The 22,757-nt window shown below is 38.8% G+C and overlaps 1 non-coding gene across 1 annotated transcript; it reads right to left on the bottom strand.

Annotated features, from left to right (window-relative positions):
- Positions 1–21,577: 21,577 nt before the first annotated feature.
- Positions 21,578–21,684, bottom strand: LOC129401241 (U6 spliceosomal RNA). The gene has a single exon (XR_008628173.1). It is a non-coding gene; the product is annotated as a U6 spliceosomal RNA (small nuclear RNA).
- Positions 21,685–22,757: the final 1,073 nt, after the last annotated feature.

Below are 22,757 nucleotides of genomic sequence, written 5' to 3'. Positions count from 1 at the left end.
ACACTTACAAGCTGTTGTGCTTGTGTTTCAGTCAGACAATGTTTGAGTGCCCATCCCTCCACCAGTACCCATTTCATTCTTAATGTAGCAGTAACAGATCATTCTGCAGCAAGAGTTGATAGCCTTCCATTCTAACTCCTTTTGGGGTTACAGATATAGGATATAGAATGCTAGTGCAGCTGACCTGGGTTCTCTCTTAAATACCGTGGAGTGGAGAGTGACCACTGAGCAGAGTTTGAAGTCCTCCGAACACCACTGTCCATGACTCCCCCCACAAAAATGATGCTTCTTTTTTAGTTCTAAAGCTAGTTCTCTTATGATTTATTTTGGGGTCACAATACACAGTGCTCAGGATTTACTCTTGACTCTGCACTCAGGGATCAGTACTGCCAAGGCTCAGATACTCAATAGGGTATAGGGAACTAACCCCAGTTAGCCTTTGTACAAGAATCCTACCAGGCTCCACACTGCTACTTTAAGTACAGTTCCACTCATTTTTCTCTTGACAATCACATTCTGTTTCTCTTCTATGCCTTGGCAATCTTTTTTTTAACCCATTATTTTTAAATCCTGACTTAAAATTAGTTGCCACCTTACATGGCAGTGTATTATTATCGCTTTCCAGATATCACATTGCATCTTGTGGTGTGTGTGTGTGTGTGTGTTTGTGTGTTTGTATGTGTGTTATAGAGGTCAGCCTATATCATGGATGTGTGGGGACAGATAAACTTAAGCCAGGTGCTGTTTATTTGTCACATAATCTAGGCATGACCTTTACCAATTGAGTTATATATCCTATCATGTAAATTTTAAAATATATCAAATATATGTAATGTATCACACTTAATATACACAAAAGGTGCATCTTTTGATAGAATCTGAATATTATTTAGTTTAATACCTGTTAAAGTGCTAACACTTAGGATGCAGTAACGATTAACTGATGTGGATAATTAAAATCATCTAATACACATAGTTAGAGTATGAGAATCCAGACTGGAGAGAGTATAGGGATTACAGAATTTGCCTTACCTGCAGCTGACCTGGGTTTGATCTCTGGCACCACTTTGAGTCCTCTGAGTACTTCCAGGAGTAAGTCTTGAATGCAGTAGGTTATGATACAAAGTTAAAAATTAGAGCTTAAGTTATACATATCTAGATTCTGCTTCATAACTAGCTTCTCTCCTTTTCGGTTTCTATTATTATTCCCATGAAATCTATTTGTTTGCAGCAAAGCAGATAATATTTTTAAACTTAAGTCATATTAAACTTTGATTAAAATGTTTCCCAAATACCCCACCTAGAAGGAAATAGAAGCAATTTATTTGTCTTCACAAAGCACCCCACGATAAGGCACCTGCCTACTTTACTAATCTATTGTTTTACTCCTTGTCTTTAATCACTGCTGGAGACGTATTGACTTTCTTTGCCTCAAAATGATCACATTCTTTTCTTATGACACTAACTGTTTTCCTTTACCAGGATGATCTCTTTGGTTGCCCCGTACAATCATTCAGGTCTCTGCTTAAAGTGTCATATTGCATTATAGGTCTTATATATCAGTTATCTATTACAAAATGCTGTACAACAAATCATCCATTGCTTAGTAGCATAGAAAGCAATGATTTAGGTTATAAGTCTATCTATCACTGAACTACGTTTATGTACCTGGGTGGTTCTTTACTTCTTGATCAGGATTAGTCACATACTTATTGATGAGCTAACATTCAGAAAGGCTTCAGGGATGACTGACTCGTGTATGAGTCTTTCATCTTGCAGGCAGGCTGCGCTCACATGCTCTCCTAGCAAACCTGGAACTGAAGAAGAAAAGTGAAAGTTTTCAGATGTGTCATTTGGCCTGAGATCTCAATTGTCAAGTCAAATTGTTTGCTTCTGCTGTGTTTGAGGGCCTCAGGCAGCTATGCTTAGGACCTTCTCCTGGCAATGTGCTCCTTGATCACTCCTGGTGGGCTTGGGGGACCATGTGTGGTTTCCGGGATCAATACCGGATATGCCACATGCAAGACAACCAGCCTACCCACTTCAGTCCACTAATTAAGTCAAATTCTGTGCCAAATGATAAGGGATTTGATTCCACCACTCTAAAGAGAGAAAACGTGGTACCTGAAAGAATTTGGATACAGACAGTGAGGTAAGTATTGATTGCCTAAAATAAAATTAAATTAACAGAGTGTTCTGTGATTATTCGTATCCCTATTTGTCTACAGTCCCTCCCATCATTGCCTACTAAGACCAAAAAAATTCCATCAAATTACTCAAAGCTCCAGAAAATGGACCTCCAGGGCTGGAGTGATAGCACAGCAGGTAGGGTGTTTGCCTTGCACATGGCCGACCCAGGTCTATTCCCAGCATCCCATATTTTCCCCCAAGTACTGCCAGGAGTAATTTCTGAGTGCATGAACAACAAATAACTCCTGTGCATTGTCTGGTGTGACCCAAAAAGCAATGAAGATAATCCATATAAAAATCATAGGATACAAAATTAAGAAAGAAGCAGAATAAACAACAAAAATTTTCCTGCAGAGATAAATTTTGTGAGGTACTCAGGAGTAGTTTTTCCATCACTTTTTTAAAATGTGGCTGAATTAGTGCGTTCTGAAATGCCTATTCTAGGCAGAGAATGTTCTGCATAGGATATTAGCTATATTCCGTAGGAGTGGGAACTGGGTCCATTTTCTTCTGAATCTTATTTTTTCTTTTGTTTTTGTTTTCAACCACAACAGGTTGTGCTTAGGGGTTACTCCTGGCTCTGCACACAGGAGTTACTCCTATCCTTGCTTGGGGTCAATAACGGGTGCCGGGAATCAAAGACCCTACCCTGAATCTTTTGACTTCAACTCAGTGAACAAAATTTACTTTTCTCACTAAACATCCTAGAAAAAAGCTATACATATGTTTTGAAAACATGTAGACTGTTTCCAAGAAAATAAAAATGTTTGGAGGATCAAGCATTTGTCTTCATATTCACATAAGCAGGCTCAGCCAATCTAAATTTAAATTAGTATTATTTTCAGAGGTTTGGGTAGGTCAGGGTTTGCAGCCCCTAGGCTGCGGGCAGGCCGGGGACAACGTGGCAAGGCCTCCCCATGGACTGGGGTCACCGTCCCTCCGGCTCCATGTCTCCTCAGACAAGTGTCAGCTGCACCTTTGTTCCGTGCCCCGGGTCCCCGAGGTGGGAGGGTCTGGAATTCAGGCCGGGGGGGTGGGTGTGGAGGGGCCACCCAAGGGGCCATGGGTAGACCATGGTCCTGGTCCAAGGCAACTGGAGATCCCTTTGCTACATTGTAGGTTTCTGAGCCATGACATTTGTCCAGGTGGACCCAGCCAGTTACCTAAAGCCAAATCACACGATTCCCGTTGCTTGCTTTTGGCCACGTGACATCTTATAGCCTAGTTCTCCCTCTCGGAGAACATGGCAAGCTGAGAGCTTCCTGACTGCAAGGGAGAGCCTGGCAAGCTCCCTGTGGGCTATTCATATGCCAAATACAGTCACAATGATGGGCTCATTCTCTAATTCAGCACTGTTGTGAAGGACAAGTAAAGAGAGGCTGCTAAAATCTCAGGGCTAGGATGAATGGAGACGTTATTGGGCCTGCTTGAGCAAATCAACAATCCATGAGATGATAGTGATGTGATAATGATGATTTTCAGAAAAAAATCTGTGAGATTTCCTGTTCATCAATTATAATAGGATCCATGTTATGACCTAACAATTCCTAGATATTATTAAGAGTGCAAAGTATGTAGGAGGTTTTAACTTAAAAAGTGGAATATTAGGGGATGAAGGGATAGTGTGTGGGTAACGGTGTTGGAATGTGTGCAGACTTCCTTGTCATCGCCAGCAAGGCACATGGTCACCCAAGTTTTGTCAGGAGTGACTCCTGGGACCAACATCCCCATGCCCACCCCCAATATATTCCTTTATTCTGAGGTTATATCTTTCTGAGAGTAGCAGGCTACTGGGGGAGAGTGGGAGAAAAAGAGTTATTTCTTTAATCTAGAAATTTTTTCCTCCTCCTATACTAAAACTCCCTCATTTTTCCTTTTGAGTACGTCTCTTTTTGTGCTATCTTTTCATTTTAAATTAAAAGGCATCCACTACAACTTTTAATATTTAGCCTAGAGCTTTATGTTCAATTTCCTATATAAAATTTCTATCTGTTCATTTATAGAAAGATACAATTTTATGAGCTGCTTCAAAATTACTTTGGACATGTGTGAGTATGTGTATCTTTTAAAATGTAATGGGGCAACATCTACACTTTGGCAGTGGAAGTAGTGGGTAGAATCATCTTCCTTAAACATTGGCACACTTGTAAACATTTGTTACTTCAGTTAAAAGCAAACGTGAGATTCCTAGCCCTATCCCCACCCACACACATGCACCAATCAAGTATTAAAATCTCTATAAACCATTAGGACATCCTGCAGTTTAATTTTTTTTCACTCTCTATGCAAAGTTAGGACAAAACCCACTGAATCTGACAACACAGTCCCTACTTAAGCAATATCAGATTTGAAACGATGAGTGGCTGTAAGTTTAGGGTCCTCACACATCTCCCCAAATTATGGCAAGTTGATGAAACACAGACAGACCTTTCTAATTACTGGCTTAGCAAAAGGCATCCAACTCAGGACAGAAAAAAGAGAAGAGATGCATAAGCAAAGTGTAGTTGAAAGGATGGGGTGTGACATGCCATTGGCAGGAATAGTCATCTTGAAGTACCTCCGTGAATATCAACTTTAAACTCAAGAGAAAGTCTCAGTTCTACAAGCATCTCTTAAAACTGCATTGTGGAGAATTTTATAGCTGTTCCATCTCCTAGACTCACTTAATTGTATCATTTGCACTTTTTTCTTTTTAATTAGTTCTGCATCCATCCCCTCTTCTCATAACCTATCAAAGTTTCTATTTTCTAAATACAGGATTATTTCTTCTGTCAACTAATCCCTTCTGTGTATACTATCTAGCAACCCAACAAAAGTTATCTCATTATAATAACTTGATAATGGTTGAAAGGAGCTTACCTTAAAAAATATACAAACATCTTAAATTTATTACTTAGAAGATGACATGGTGTTAGGCATTGTTGCACCACATACACACATATATGGATATATGTGTATGTATATATTATATTATACATAAAATCCGAATATCACAACAGATAATATGGTTTCCTATCTGTATAGGCACATATGCTCACTTTTAACCCTTTATTGACATATTTTATAGCTAATATGGCAGTAATCTACTTTAGAGCATTTTTTATCTGTCAGATTTCCATGATTATATATGATTTATGACAAATAAGGTCAAATAAAGTTACATAAAACAACAAGCCTTTACAGAATCCTCAAAACCACAGGTCAGAAAAACCATCCCTTCCCTAGGTTTGGATGTGAAGTTTCTAATCAGAGCATGGCTCTCCCAGACCAGTTGTCTGATTCGGGGACAGGATGATTTTTTACTTGTCTTTATTATTCTCTAGTTGTGGATGTGTTGTGTTACCAGACAGAGATAACTTTCAATGTGGAAGTCAAAGCCTCTACTTATCTGAAATTCCCTTCAGTAACATTGACCAAATTATAAGACAGATACCTAAATTCAGATTCAGGATTAAGAACATCAGAAATAGACTTTCTTCAGTGACATATCCTGCAAATTTATGTAATAAATGACGGAGTGAGGAAGAAAGAAAAAACTGCAACCAATAAAGCATCAATGAAGGCCACTGTTGTTGGTTGGATAAATGTAAGTGCAGCCCATCATTGTAACAACTCACTGGAGCATGCTTCTATTTTATTTTCTCAGAATGCATGGCAATTCTGAATTTATCTGGTTTGAGTCCTTAGAGTTTTATGGAAATTGAATCTTCAGATCCAGGTGCGCTATTTCATTATTTCTGTGCTGCCGTGGGAATTTCATCCGTGTAAACAGGCCTTGTGGAGTTACTGGAGTGTGGCTGCGAGACTGAAGGGAGCAGTGCTGTAGACTGTCACATATGCCACATATGCCAAGCACTACCCTGTGACAGATCAAATGCTACCCAGGAACTAGAGGGACCAATGTGGAAGCATACGCAGAAAAGCTTTAAGGAGAAATGTAATCATGAGCTATTATGTGGGAAATAATCATTCTTGGTACAGGGACAGTACATAATTTTAGAGGTCATTAAATCATTCAGCAATTGTATCCAAATGTTACTTAGGCACCTCACTCAGGCAAGACCAAAAGCAAGACTTTTTAATTTGTCACCGTCAGAAAAGTTCAAAATATCTTATAAAACAGGTTGGCACACAAGAGAATCAAGATGATTTGACACTGATTTCAGAGGTTGCCAAATAAACATCACATTTATACATAAATTAACTTTTTAATTTAAATAAATATTTGGTTTGGGAGAGATATACAGCAATTGAAGATTTATGAAACTACCAAGAGTATCCTGCCCGCATGGCAGAGCCTAGCAAGGTCCCCATGGTGTAATTGATATGCCAAAAACAGTAACAATGATGGGTCTCATTCCCCTGATCCTGAAAGAGCCTCCAATGTCACACTGTTGGGAAGGATGAGTAAAGAGAGGATGCTAAAAATCGCAGGGCTAGGATGAATGGAGACATTACTGGTGCCCACTCAAGCAAATTGATGAACAACGGGGATGGCAGTGATACAGTGATACAGTGAAGATTCTTAAAAAGCAATACAGATAAAGTGTTTAGAATACTGAATTAATGAAGAGGATGATAGTCCACAGTAGGACAACATTGGTTTTGTCCTTTCAGCCTTGCCACAGGGAATTTAGGATTATCGGGTTACACCCATCACAGTGCTCCCGAGTCACTCGCATTCATCTGTTTATCTGTAAACTCTTCTCTGTGCTCTTCTCCCCAATCAGTTAATCAACTTTTCCCTTATTCAGATTCTGTTAACTTGTAAGATCAGATCCTTCTAGGACATTGAATTTGTATTGTAAGTTAAGTATTGCATTTCTTTGTCTTTTGCATAGCTTATTTTAAAGCAATGTTTTTTCTGTATGGACAGAGGAAGACAGTTAATGTTATGTTCTTGTAACTTGGGAGTTGGTTGACTCCAAATAATATTTACTCCTGGGCATCTGCTTTCTCGACTCAGTTGCCCTTAGTTCCTAGCATCCCAAAAGCAGGGTCCCAACGAGGGACTGAATGGACTCAGGGCAAATTGTGAGCTACCCTGGCATCAAAATGAGTCAGGCCAAAGTGCCACAATACTCAACTATAAGTGGAGGACATGATCATGAATAAATGCTGTCATGATCCAAAAATAACAAGGAGATTAGGACCCTGCTGGGGTTAGGAAGATTAACCTAGCCTGAGAACTGTGGTCTGGAATACATAGTGAGATGTCCTCAGGAAGAACCAAACTTTAAGTTTGAAATATCTCTTACTATGTTCATATAGAATGACATTGCTGGAATTTTAGAAGTAGATTTACTATAAATATTTAAGTGGATTACTAGCTGAGGTGACACACCCTTGTTGGGATCCCACTCTTGAGAGAATTTCCTAGTAATCTGGAGTAATCCCCTTAGATGAGATTTTGTCCATGAGGAGTGGTTTTATCCCTCTTTGTTTATTTGTTAATGTTTCGACCCACCTTTGTATCACCACCTTATGTGATTGTTATATAAACTAAGACTGTAATATCTGAGAGGCTGGAGAGAGATAAGCAGAAGGAGAATAGAGATTGGAATAAACTGCAATTGCTACTGAGCAGTCTGGCCCTCGCCATCGACCCCCTCAGGGTGGGGGAATCAGCGTGAAACTATGGAATGCGGTGGGAGAGATAGAGCAGCACTGCCCTTTGGAGATTACACAGCCCACTAAGATGGACAAGGAATGTTTCTAGATAAGACAAATGGACATAACAAAAGGAATGACACATTTTACAAAAAATACAAATAATAATAACGGTATGATAATTTATCCGTCAGGCATTATTTAATAGTAACATATTTTACAACAAAAAAATTTTTAAGGAAAGAGAAGTGGTACAAAATTAAAAATCATTTCTAAAGTAAAATATGTTTATTTGAGATGTAAGTGGAGAGAAAGATACAGTCTCTTAAAAAGCAAAAATCATGGTTTCTTGGTGGTAAAAAATGCAGGGTGTGTGTGACACCAGGGACTTATAGGATGAGTCAGTATTAAGACACTTAAAATACAGCCTATTTTATCTATGGGGATTAGACAAAATCACCATTGCCTGGTTTTATTAATACTACAATACTATGAAATTTTACTCCCTTCCACAGGCAGTGTCTGTTGTCTACATGAAGTTATCTAAGATGGCCCTTGACCCATGTACCCTTTCAAGATTTAAGAGGTGAAATCTTTAGGTATAAATGATGCAGGCAGACAGATGGGGATGGGGTAAAGGGATGGGTGTTTGCTCATAAGGAGTTTCGGGCAAATAAAGTTAGGAAGAAATTGCATAAGAAGTCAAAGTCATGAGGAACATATATCCCTTTAATATAACAATTTTCAGCTCTCTAGAGAAACTCAGACAATACCCAGAGGCAATAAACAAACACTAGCAGTGAAAGATGGACTCCTCAGAAAAAGGAGGAGAGAAGAGAATCAAAGATACAGATATGACAATGCAAGGACCATCCAGAGTGCAAGGCTTTCCATGTGACAGTTGTGTGCCGAGAACTTCAGGCTGAAAATATTTGAACAACTTGTATATAATCTTCACCCCAAAGCCATTGTTTGCTCTGCCTTTTCATCAGTTCTGGGAAAGCCATGCTCTCTTTTAAAAGATTTATCTTCTCCCTCAACCCTCTCATTTCTCTAAATTCCTTCCAATTAAAAACTATTTTGTTTCACTGAAAAAAAATGAAAGGAATAAATAAAAATGACATTGTGGCTATATTATCATTGTGTTCAAATTAATTTTGGTTCTTTATTTTGTTTTTGTACTATTCCAATGAGCATATAAAATGTATGACTTTCTTTTTATTACAAATGACCAGTGAACAATAATTTTGTAACTGCAGATTAGAAAAAAATGAAGTTTGCTATGTGGAAAAAATCAAAGATGAATACTGAATAAAGTGGCTAGGATGTGAAAACTATGGACACTGAGATCATTGATTGCATAGAGCTTAATTGTTTTTGCCAGATATTAACATATGGGGAAAAGTAGGAAATGTTGGTCACAGAATATTACGTTGAATTGTATATCTTAGTTTGATTGTAGTTACTGTTTAGTCTGATTTTCTTCATGCACCTCTAATTTTCCATTTTATTTCCAGCACTCTATATTAATTAGCATTGTATTAGTGCATGTGCTGGGATTATATCAATATATATTTCTTGGGGCTGAGTGATAGCATAATGGGTAGGGCATTCGCCTTGCACGCTGCCAACCCAGGTTCAATTCCCAGCATCCCATATGGTCCCCTGAGCAGTGCCAGGAGTAATTTCTGAATGCAAAGCCAGGAGTAACCCCTGTGCATCACCGGGTGTGACCTCAAAAGAAATATATACATATATATACAATTATATATATATAATTCTTAACTAAGTATTTAGTATGTGGCTTCCAAAGAGCTAAATCTTTAACAGTCATAAATAAATCTAGGAGTTGTTGATACTAGACATATGAAGAGAACAGCTTTCCCATTATTTTCCCATCAAGCACCAACTGGTGAAGTTAGTCAAATTAGCTACATTCCACAAGTCATAATGAAAATACAATGGTTTCAAATATGTTTGGCTTCAATCAAACTTGCAAGTACATCATCATTAAGTGATTATTAAGTCAAAGAATATTTAGAATTTTTTTTCTACTTCTTTCTTTGAGGTCTTCCTTTATCGCTTCTCTGTACAGCTTTGCGAGCTCGGACATTAGCTTTTCGTTGCCTGAGACTCATGTCAAACAACGTTGGCGAATAAGCTCGAGAGTTTCTGAAGACAGGCATCTGTTTATGGTTTTCCCACTCTCGACATTTTTCGCACAATACTGGAGATGCTGAAACAGTCAATCGTTTTCCTTGTCAATATTGTCAATGACAGCATCTTCCCACGTTGCCACAATGGTGCCAAAGAGCTCCCACTTGGTGGTCATTCTGGGAGTTTTCTTCTTAAACTTAAACTTTGCAGTCCTTTCTCCCCGCTCTGTGAAGTAGAATTTTGTACGAAGGAAATGGTGGTCCGATCCCATTTGGAATTTTGGGACAATAGCGACATCAGTCAAGCAAAACCTTCAACTGAATATGATGTGGTCAATTTCCTTGTGGAACTGTCCACTGGGAGACTCCCATGTCCAACATTTAGATTTGGCCTTCTGGAACTGTGAGTTTCCATGGATGGTCTTGGTCGACATGATGAACTCAGTCTCTCAACCTGTTCATTCCATTCTAGACCATGGGACACAACATAGAGTTCTTCAGGCAACCTTTTCGGTCCTATCTTGGCATTAATATCACCAACAATGACCTTGTAGAAGGTGTGGTCTTCTTTATAGAGCTTCTCCAGCTCCATGTAGAACCTCTCAATTTCTTCTTCATCGTAGCTGGATGTTGGTGCATAGACGACGAAGATAGAAACTGCTGGCAGTGAGCCACATCTATTCAAGCGCAATCATCCATTCGGGTTGTGAGGCATTCGAATGAATGAATGCTCATGGCCAAGTTTGTGTTGACAAGGAACCAACGCCACTGAGCCACTGACACCTCTGTTGTTGTATGTACCAAGGAGCAGTTCTTCTCTGGTGTCAAAAATGGCATGATGTGATTGATGCCTTCTCGTTTTGCTCAGACCAATGACGGCGTACTTGATCTTCTGTGTTTGCACCATCAGGTCCTCTATGGATGCTTCTGATGCCAGCATACATGCATCGAAAGTACAGACAGTCATTTTAGTCTTTCTTTGTTTTGGCAGTCTAGTTCATCCCTGAGATTTTATCAGCCTCTCTTTGCTCGTCCTTCTTAAAGCTGCCGTATTAGGGGATCTTTTTCTGTCAGGCAAATGAGGCCCATTGTTGTTACTGTTTTTGGCATATCGAATATGCCACAGGGAGCTTGTCAGGCTCTGCCGTGTGGGCAATATGGTATGAAAATTATGGAAAATGGGTAATAAGTGTTCTATGCTGTGTCATGCAGCCAGAAAGCATCCTGAGCGTGGTGGTGGCTGGATAGTGGAGGTAGCAGAGGTAGTGGAGGTACTGAAGGTCTGCCGGTGAGGCATTTATCTGGCTCCCATAGGGTGGGTTGTCTGGGTTTGATTGCTGAGGCAGGGCATCGGAGATTGTAGGAACATCCCAATCCCATTGAGCTTGGAATATAAGGTCACAAAGTTGTGCTTTGCCTGGTTCTGTGGGCTTCACTCATGCGAGAGTTTCAGCCATGTGGTCTGAAAAGTGTCCTGGAGCGTAGTGGTCGCTGGGTAATGGAGGTGGAGAAAAGAGAAGAGCACCGGTATTGGCAGATGAGGCAGAAGCCAGAAAAAGTATTCAAAATGTTCACCTGTCCTTCTCCAACTACAAGACAAAGATGACTGCCCTCTGGTATCATGATGGATTTATCACATCTTCCAGAAAGGCAATGAAAAGGATTATTCATGACTTCTACTAGGGTCTCTTTGACAAACACGTCCTTCTGCCCACATACCAAATTCCACAGGATGGATATGTCATTCTCAACGTCCTCCCTTCTGAAATCCAACACGTCATTTCATCAGTAAAAATGCATATAACACCCAGTCCAGACAAGGTCAGACCTGAACACCTGAAGAATCTGCTGCCGGTACTCGTCAATACACTGGCTCGGCTCTTCACACACTACCTGTCCAATGCAAGGCTCCACTCCAAAGAAAACCAGCGGGATCGTTCTGTTGTACAAGAAGGGAGACATCCACAAACTCAGCAACTATCGCCCAATCTACCTGTTATCCATAGTCTTGCCCCATTTGCCAGTTTTGCATCATCTATAAGTTGTTCACTCGAGTTAGACTGAATAGAATAGGCAGAACCCTAGGTGAAGGACAACCATACGAGCAAGCTGGTTTCCAAAAAGGATTCAGCATGATCGACCATATCCACCTGGTGACCAAACTCATTGAAGTTTCTCAAGAGTTCAAGATGCCGCTATATCTAACGTTCATCGATTTAAATAACATTGAGACTGAAGCGGTCATCAAAGCCCTAGCCAATCAGGGCATTCAAACTCAGTATATCAAGATCTTCCGCAAGCTGTATTATGGATTCACCACCAGGATCTCACCATTCTACAAGGAAGTGATCATTGAGGTAGAGAGGGGTGCGGCAGGGTGATATCATTTCACCAAAACTCCTCAGTGCCACCCTCGTGAACATCATTCGATGGCTGGAATGGGAAGGAATGGGAGTGAAGATAGATGGTAGGCAACTACCTCACCTCCGCTTCACTGATGACATCATTCTCATAACACCAAACATTAGCCAAGCGGCACAAATGCTGGCCAACTTTGACTGTGAGTGTGGAAACATTGGACTGCAGCTGAATCTCAGCAAAACATGTTTATGAAAAATGAACTAATCCCTGACATTTCATTTGCTCTCAATGGAACGAACATCTCCGAATGCAGCAGCTATGTGTACCTGTGTCAAGAACTTAACATGAGGAACGACTTGGCATTAGAAATGCGCAGGAGAAAGAGAGCAGCACGCAACGCCTTCAAGAGTGTTGAAGAATTGATTAAGAGGAGGAAGAACCTCTGCTCCAGGCACATCTTTTCGACTCCACTGTTCTTCCTGCACTAACATATGCCTTAGAGACCTGGGCCCTATGAAAACAGGATGAGAACGCTATTCATGTATCCCAAAGAGGATTCGAAAGAGCTATGCTAGGAGTATCACATTTCACTAAAGTAAGAGTAGGAATCCGGTGTTCTGACCTCTGTCGATGGTCAACAATCAGGGATGTTGCTTGGACTGGAGTGATAGCACAGCAGGTAGGGCATTTTCCTTGCATGCGGCTGACCCAGGTTAGATTCCCAGCATCCCTTATGGTCCCCTTAGCACTGCCAGGGGTAATTTCTGAGTGCAGAGCCAGGAGTGGCCCCTGTGCATTGCTGGGTGTGACCCAAAAAGCAAAAAAAAAGAATCAGGTATGCTGCCTTGTTTGCCAAGGCTTTGAAAATCAGATGGGCTGGACACGTAATGCGGTTCAGAGATGACCGATGGACTAGAGATGTTACCGATTAGATTCCACGGGCGGTCAAAGACCGAGTGGCCGCCCACCAACGAGATGGTCAGACTTCTTCCTGAAAACCTTAAATGAACAATTTAAGGCTCTTCCTGTTCCTGGAGTGAACAGATATCATTGTGCTACACTAGCATGAGACAGGGACAAACGGAGACATTACTGGTACTCGCTCAATCAAATTGAGGATGAATGGGATGCTAAGAGACACAAGTGATTTTTTTTCTAATTGTATTCCCCCCATTTCCAAAAATTACACAGTTTTAACACTGAAGACTCTGGTGTAGAAAGAATTAGGTTAGCTCTTTGCAGTTCCTATTTCTATGGCAATTTATTATTTCTATTCTGGTCCGGTTTCTGACAAAAGAGATACCACATTAGCTAAAGAAAGCTCAGAACATAAAATGTAATTTATTTATAGCACCATAAATTTTAGTATGTACTTTTGTTTATTGTTTGTATGATGGGTCTCATTCCTCTGACCCTGAAAAAGCCTCCAATGAAGCATCGTTGGGAAGGACAAGTAAAGAGAGCCTTCTAAAATCTCAGGACTAGGACAAATGGAGACGTTACTGAGACCGCTCGAGAAATTCGACTATCAACGGCATAATGATGATAATGATGATTTTTGTTTAATTTATCTAGCTATTATTCTGTTTTGTTCATTTTTGGCAAGCTCACTTTTTTTACAAGCAAGACTCTATAGGTTTTGCCTATATATGTAGATAGATAAAGGGGTAGTTCAATTATAATTATAAAAAAAAAAACAATGGAGATGGAGGTAGAAAAGGATATTGAACATAGCAGGCAGTTATATAGACTACCAGTGAAATAAATATAAATAATGTAGGTAAGACTATATGTGTATAAAATAACATATAAGTGTATATGTGCATATATATCAATCAATATATCTATTTAATATATATATATATATTCCTCACCTTTCTCAAATGGGTACAATTAGTAAACTTAAAGAATGGCATTCATTAAAAAATCTTATTGTCATTATTTAAGAAAAATTTTAGAAAATTTTAGTCCTGGCTGTGCTCAAGGCTTTTTGGCTCTGTAATCCTGGTGGCACTCTGCTGTGTACAAGGCAAGTACCTCACTTCCTAATTGATACCTCCAGCCCTTCAACCTAAAATCACATAATTTATGTATATCCTAAAATTATCTCCTTTCAGTTACACACATTTTGTGATCAATTTTTAGCAGTCAATTCCCATGGACATGGAATTTGACTATTTTGGTGAATTTGTAATCTGTATGTATCATAAATTCAATGTGCATTTCTTATTCATGATTACTTATAAAAATGCTAAATAAGACTGGCTTTATCTGTGTTAATAGAAAAGTGGCACAAATAATCACAAACAGTTGGTAATCCATAAATCATTTATATTTGATTTTAGAATTTATTATGCAAATTGCCTTCTACAGCAGAATTGTCATTCTAATACAATTTTCTTGGGTTGATATTTAAATTAGTTTGCATTCCCTTGTCATCCGCAAATGAAGGTGAAATGAGTCAGCATTCTAGAATATTTAGTTGGTAAAGAAATTTGGGAATAAAAATGTGCAATGGAAAATATAAAATAGTAGGTAATAATATTTGCTTAAAAAGCTATAATTGTTTCAGAATTAGTAATATAAAATTTAGATACTAATGTAAGATACCATTTTTTAGTAAACTTTTATTTCATGCATATATATATGTATCTACTTTAATACTTCCCCAAATGAATAACTTTTCTATGCCAGTTTAAAAAATGCATCACTAACTTTATTACATAACATGGTGGGTAGGGTTAAGTTATGTAACATTTTGGTGTGTATGCTCTTGTAGGCATGTACTAGAATTGCAAGAATTCATTTCATCTAAAGAAAATAAGAAACTTCCTAGTATTTACATTGATGATCATGAAATTCAAAACTTGCACATGACTTACACATTTTGAAGTAAGGAAAACAAAATATTACAAAGTAAATATATGTGATGGACTGGAGTGATAGTACAGCGGGTTGGGTGTTTGCCTTGCACACAGCCAACCCAGGTTCTATTCCTCTGTTCCTCTCAGAGAGCCTGGCAAGCTACTAAGAATATCCTGCCCGCAAGGCAGAACCTGGCAAGCTAACTGTGGCCTGTGCCGTATTTGATATGTCAAAAACAGTAACAAGTCTCACAATGGAGCAGTGCCCGCTCGAGCAAATCTATGAGCAACAGGATAATAGTGATGCAGTGATACAGTGAAATATATGTAATGCAATTTATCCCTTCAGAAACAAATTTTAGCTCTAGTTTTTTTTCTGCCTAATTGCATTATTATATTCATTGAAATTTTAGAAGCATTAGTATTTTTTTTCATTGAATCATCATGAGATGCAGTTACAAAGCTTTCATGTTGAGTTTCAGTCATACAGTGATTGAACATCTATCCCTCCACTAATATACATTCTGCACCACCAATCTCCCAGTATACCCCCCTCTTACCAACCCTCCCCTTGTCTCTATGGCAGATAATTTCCCCATACTCTCTCCACACTTCTGGGCATTGTGGTTTGCAATGTAGATACTGAGAGACTATCATATTTGGTCCTTTATCTATTTTCAGCACACATCTCCCATTCCAAACGAGTCCTCCAACCATCATTGACTTAGTGATCCTTCTCTATTCCAGCTGTCTTCTGCATGAGTATTTCTTTAGAAGCTTCTTTACTCTCCACTTGGATTATCATCCAAATTCATCGTTTCTTGACCTTTTGGCTAAGATCAAGTGTAGTATCATCCAAATTTCCCCAGTATTTCTAATTACTGTCTCTTAAAATCAACATAAGAAAAATAATCTAAAATAGCAAGATATAGTTTTCATAGATTCATTTCTTTCTCTATTTAGGAAATATTCTCATAACTATAAATCTCTTAAAAGTATTTCTGCTTTAAGGCATATGTATGTATATATGGATATATATCCATATATATAAAATGGTTGTGGTTGTATATATTTTCTAGATTTAAGTTCTTTTTTCAGGAACTGATGGAAAATTTTATGATTTATTCATTCTATATCTCCAATAAGTGGCACAATAACTGAAATGTGACAATATCATCAAATATTTACTGCATCAATTATTACCTCTTTAAAATGAGTAGCATATTTTCATAGTAAATATGAGTTCTAAAAGAATCCAACCATTGGAATAAACATTTAGAGCAATGGATGTAAATAGTCTTGTGATTGAATATTGTTGCAATATCATCAAAGACTTAAAAACAGATCTTAGAAACTAAAAATTTAGTTTTTGTTGGGCATTTCACACACTGTTTAAAATATGAACACAAAGTTTATCTATTCCATTTGGCCTCTAATCTATTTATTTTACATTGCCAAGAAGACATTGAGTCATAATGGATTAGAAAGTTTTTCAAATTATAATAGGCATCCTGAAAAGAATAAAAAAGATATAATCTTGTGGGAGGCAGAGATATGGTGACTTAAAGGAGGACGATCTAAGAGCCCTCCTGTGAAACCAACACAAAGGAACACATAAATCTTGAATAAAACACAGAATTTGCCCGTTTTTTTTTTCTGGAAATATACAAGGTAGAACCAAGGCTCAATCTCTGGGACACTCATGGTAGCATAAACTAGAATCACATCTAACAACAGAACTAAAGTGCATTTCTTCAGGCTGAAGAGAAGAATGAAACAGTTCACGGGCAAGAAAAGGAACTGACAAGATGAAGGCTGGGTTTTTCAAATTCTTACCCAAAGGTTAGGCAGTAAGTTCTCACATTTTGTTAGAAGTTCATCCTTGGTCTATACTGTCTATGTGAGAGAAACCAGTAGCCATGGGAGAAAGAATAATTTAGTTACCTCAGGCTGCACCTGGGAACAAAATCCCAGAAGTCCTGCCTGTTAGACTCAGGCTAGAAGGAGACATCCTGGAGCTGTTACTGGGAATTATAAATCCGGCAGTGGTACAAAATGGTGACAAGTTAGAGAATAATTATATCGATCCCAGAATTGAACTTGATGTGGCTGGAGCAATAGCACAGCGGGTAGGACATTTGCCTTGCATGTGGCTCAACCTGGGTTTGATTCCCAGCACTGCCAGAAGTGATTCCTGAGTGCATGAGCCAGGAGTAATCCCTGTGCATCACCAGGTGTGACCCAAAAAGAAAAAAGAGACATAAATGAACTTGAGTTTTATTTGTCCTAAATTCAAAAGGCAACTGTTTATTTTTTTTTTAATTTTTTAATAGTTTATTTTTAATTAGTAAATCAACGTGAGGGTACAGTTACAGATTTATACATTTTTGTGCTCATGTTTCCCCCATACAGAGTTCGATAACCCATCCCGTCACCAGTGCCCATTCCCCACCACCAGTAAACCCAGGGTCCCTCCCACCCTACCCAGTCCCGTCTCCCCCCACCCCAAACTGCCACTATGGCAGGGTATTCCCTTTAGTTTTCTCTCTCTGATTAGGTGTTGTGGTTTGTAATAAAGATGTTGAGCAGCCATTGTGTTCAGTCTCTAGTCTACATTCAGCACACGTCACTCCTCCCCTGCATGACCTCCGACCACATTTTACTTGGTGCTCCCTTCTCTGAGTTGCTCAGAACGAGAGATCAGCCTCCAAGCCATGGAGTCAACCTCCTAGTACTTATTTCTACTATTCTTGGGTATTAGACTCCTAGTCTATTATTCTATATTCCACAGATGAGTGCAATCTTTCTATGTCTGTCTCTCTCTCTTTCTGACTCATTTCACTTAGCATGATACTTTCCATGTTGATCCACTTATATGTAAACTTCATGACCTCATTTTTTCTAACAGCTGCATAGTATTCCATTGTATAGATGTACCAAAGTTTCTTCAACCAGTCATCTGTTCTAAGGCACTCAGGTTTTTTCCAGATTCTGGCTATTGTAAACAGTGCTGCGATGAACATGTAAGTGCAGATGTCACTTCGACTATACTTTTTGGCTTTTCTACCTCTAATTTTTTGAGAGTCGTCCATATTGTTTTCCAGAAGGCTGAACCAGTCGGCATTCCCACCAGCAGTGTAGAAGGGTCCCTTTCTCCCCACATCCTCTCCAACAGCGGTTGTTTTTGTTCTTTTGGATGTGTGCTAGTCTCTGTGGTGTGAGGTGGTATCTCATGGTCGTTTTGATCTGCATCTCTCTGATGATTAGTGATGTGGAGCACTTTTTCATGTGCCTTTTGGCCATTCGTATCTCTTCCTTGGAAAAATTTCTGTTCATTTCTTCGCCCCATTTTTTGATGGGGTTGGATGATTTCTTCTTGTAGAGTTCAACCAGTGCTTTATATACCCTTGATATCAACCCCTTATCTGATGGGTATTGTGTAAATATCCTTTCCCATTCTGTAGATAGTCTTTGTATTTTGGTCACTATATCTTTTGTGGTGCAGAAGCTTTTTAGTTTAATGTAGTCCCATTTGTTGATCTCTGTTTCTACTATACTGCTTAGTTCCGTGTCATCTTTGAAGATACCTTTATCTTCAATATCGTGGAGGGTTTTGCCTTGTCTTCAATGTACCTTATGGTTTGTGGTCTGATGTTGAGGTCTTTAATCCATTTTGATCTGACTTTTGTGCATGGTGTCATGTCGAGGTCTAAGCCCATTCTTTTACATGTGGTTGTCCAGTTGTGCCAGCACCATTTGTTAAAGAGGCTTTCCTTGCTCCACTTCACATCTCTTGCTCCCTTATCAAAGATTAGATGATCGTACATTTGAGGTTGTGTGTAGGGATATTCCACCCTGTTCCATTGGTCTTCAGCTCTGCCTTTGTTCCAGTACCATGCTGTTTTAATTGTTACCGCTTTGTAGTAGAGTTTAAGGTTGGGGAGGGTGATGCCTCCCATCATCTTTTTCCCAAGAATTGTTTTAGCTATCCGTGGACGTTTATTGTTCCATATAAATTTCAGGATTGCTTGATCCATTTCTTTGAAGAATGCCATGGGTATACTTAGAGGGATCGCGTTAAATCTGTATAATGCTTTGGGGAGTATTGCCATTTTGACAATGTTTATTCTCCCTATCCATGAGCAGGGGATATTTTTCCATTTCCTCATGTCCTCTTTTATTTCATGGAGTAGGGTCTTATAGTTTTCTTTGTAGAGGTCCTTTACTTCTTTAGTTAAGTTGATTCCAAGGTATTTGATTTTCTGGGGCACGATTGTGAACGGGATTGCTTTTTTCATGTCCCTTTCCTTTGTCTCATTGTTTGCATATAGGAAGGCCATGGATTTTTGGGTATTAATTTGATAGCCTGCGACTTTACTGTACAGGTCAATTGTTTCTAAGAGTTTCTTACAGAGCTTTTAGGCTTCTCTAGTATAGTATCATATCGTCTGCGAATAGTGAGAGCTTGATTTCTTCCTTACCAATCTGAATCCCCTTAATATCTTTTTTTTGCCTGATGGCTATTGCTAATACTTCCAGTACTATATTAAAGAGAAGTGGTGAGAGTTGGCATCCTTGTCTTGTCCCCGATCTTAGAGGAAAGGCCTTTAGTTTTTCTCCATTGATGATAATGCTTGCCATAGGTTCGTGGTAGATGGCTTTGACTATCTTGAGAAAAGTTCCTCCAAAACCCATTTTGGTGAGAGCTTTTATCATGAATGCGTGTTGGATCTTGTCAAATGCTTTCTCAGCATCTATTGATATGATCATATGGTTTTTATCTTTACTTTTGTTGATGTGATGGATTATATTGATTGATTTCCGAATGTTAAACCATCCTTGCATCTCCGGGATGAATCCCACTTCGTCATGGTGTATGATCTTTTTGATGAGTTGTTGGATTCTATTTGCAAGTATTTTGTTGAGGATCTTTGCATCAGTGTTCATCAAGGATATTGGTCTATAGTTTTCTTTGTTAGTGGTGTCTTTGTTTGCTTTTGGTATTAGGGAGATATGTGCCTCGTAGAAACTGTTCCGAAGGGTTCCTGTCTTTTCAATTTCCTGGAAAAGCTTGAGGAAAACTGGCAGCAAGTCTTCTTTAAATGTTTGGAAGAATTTGCCAGTGAATCCGTCTGGACCTGGGCTTTTGTTTTTGGGGAGACTTTTGATTACGGTTTCGATTTCCTTGATATTTATGGGCCTATTCAGGTATTTCACGTCTTCTTGGTTCAGTCTTGGGAGATTGTAGAAGTAAAGGAATTCATCCATTTCTTTTAGGTTCTCTTGTTTCGTGGCATACAGACTTTCAAAGTAGTCTCTGATGATCCTTTGAATCTCCTTGGTTTCTGTTGTGATGCCCCCCTTTTCATTTCTGATTCGGTTTATTAGGGTTTTCTCTCTTTCTTTCTTTGTGAGTCTTGCTAGCGGTTTATCAATCTTATTTATTTTCTCAAAGAACCAGCTCTTTGTTTCATTTATCTTTTGGATTGTTTTTCGGGTTTCCATATTATTAATGTCTGATCTAAGTTTTATTATTTCTTTCCTTTGATCTGGTTTGGGTTCCTTTTGCTGGTCCTCTTCTAAGATCTTGAGCTGAGAAGTCAAGCACTCTGTATAGGCCCTTTCTTCTTTTCTGAGGAAGGCTTGCAGAGCTATGAATTTTCCCCTTAACACAGCTTTAGCTGCGTCCCATAGGTTCTGGTAGCTTGTGTCTTCATTCTCATTTGTTTTGAGGTATCTCTTGATTTCTTCCTTAATTTCCTTCATGACCCACTCATTGTTCAATAGTGAGTTGTTTAATTTCCAAGTGTTTGATTTGGTTCTTCGCGTCTGTGCGTGATTAACTTCGATCTTCAGTGCATCATGGTCTGAAAAGATAGTTGATACAATTTCTATCTTCCCGATACTATTAAGGTATAATTTGTGGCCCAGAACGTGGTCTATTTTGGAAAACGTTCAGTGTGCGCTGGAAAAGAATGTGTATTCTTTCTTTTTGGGGTGTATAGCCCTGTATAGGTCTATCAGCCCTGTCTCCTCCAATTCTTCCTTCAGAGCCATCGTTTCCTTGCTGAGTGTTGTTCTTGTCGATCTATCCAGAGGTGATAAGGCAGTGTTGAAGTCTCCAACTACTATCGTGGTGCCAGTTATGTCCTCCTTAAATTCTGTTAGGAGTTCTTTTAAGTATTTAGCTGGTCGTTCATTAGGTGCGTATATGTTTAGGAGTGTGATTTCTTCCTGTTGTACATATCCCTTGATGAATAGAAAATGCCCTTTGCTGCCCCTTCTGAACTTTTTCAACCTGAAATCTATGCTATTGGATACTAGTATGGCCACCCCCGCTTTTTTTTTTGAGGGAGCTGTTTGCTTGCAGGATTGTTTTCCATCCTTTGATTTTGAAAAAATATGGAACGCTTCACGAATTTGCGTGTCATCCTTGCGCAGGGGCCATGCTAATCTTCTCTGTATTGTTCCAATTTTAGTATATGTGCTGCCGAAGTGAGCACAAGGCAACTAAGTTTATGATTCCAGATGTACACTACATAAGAAACTCAAAGCAAAGTCACTTTAGGATTAGCTAACAATAAGAGTCCGGTGAAAACAGCCCAGAACCTCAAAAGTCAGCTTCAAAGTACAGGTGGAGAAAACATGGAAAAGTCAAAGTGATCAAAACAAAGCAGATTAACATCCATACTTCTCCTAGTAAAATAGAAATAAATTTCTTGTCAATTTTGTCTATATGCCAATGGATTAAACGTCCAAATCAAGATAATGGAGTTGGTAGAAGGTTTGGAGAAGAGCACAACGGAACTTGGAGGCTTGCACTGTAAGGTTAGGAAATCATTAAATAGGAAAATGATAGATGAAGAAAAGTAATGCAAGGGGGGCCATAATCCCATACTCAAACGCATTCAGCCTATAGAAGAAAACCAGAGTGAGAAATGGACATTAAATATTGGTTAAGGGATCAATATATCAATAAGATTTATCACACTATTGATGGGAGTTAGTAGTCCTCTTGATATATCACTCTATTAACTAGTATTTACTGTTGGTTCTAGTTCTTTCTTCTATACTTTGAATACTAAAAGTGCATTCAGATATGGCGTTCTTTGACACAAAATATGTGAGAGAACTACCAAGATTATTAAGAGATACATTGATAGCTAAACTGCAGTAGAGAGAAATTTAACCATTCCATTCTGGTCATTGAACAGATGTACTGGACATAAAATAAATAAATAATGTCTAATATATGTAATGTATTGGTATAACTTTACAAGAAAATAATCCAACTTCATAAAAAAATTACAGAACAGATAACAGAAACTTCCTCAAAGAAGAAATACGAATGGCCAGAAGGACATGAAAACAAAAGCACCACAGCAGTTATTATCAGTTAGATGGAGAATAAAACAACAAAGAGATATCATTTCACACCACAGTGACTGGTACACAAAAAGCAGGAAAAGAACAACAGGTGCTGGAGTGGATGTGGGAAGAGATTCTCCTTCAGAGCTGGTGGGAATGTCGACTGTTCCAGCCTTTTTGGAAAACAACATGGCCGTTCCTCAAAACA

This window comes from Sorex araneus, chromosome 1 (assembly GCF_027595985.1).
Source record: "Sorex araneus isolate mSorAra2 chromosome 1, mSorAra2.pri, whole genome shotgun sequence".
Lineage (NCBI taxonomy): Eukaryota > Metazoa > Chordata > Mammalia > Eulipotyphla > Soricidae > Sorex > Sorex araneus.
Note: the sequence above shows the minus strand (reverse complement) of the source record. Positions and strands in the feature narration are given on the sequence as shown.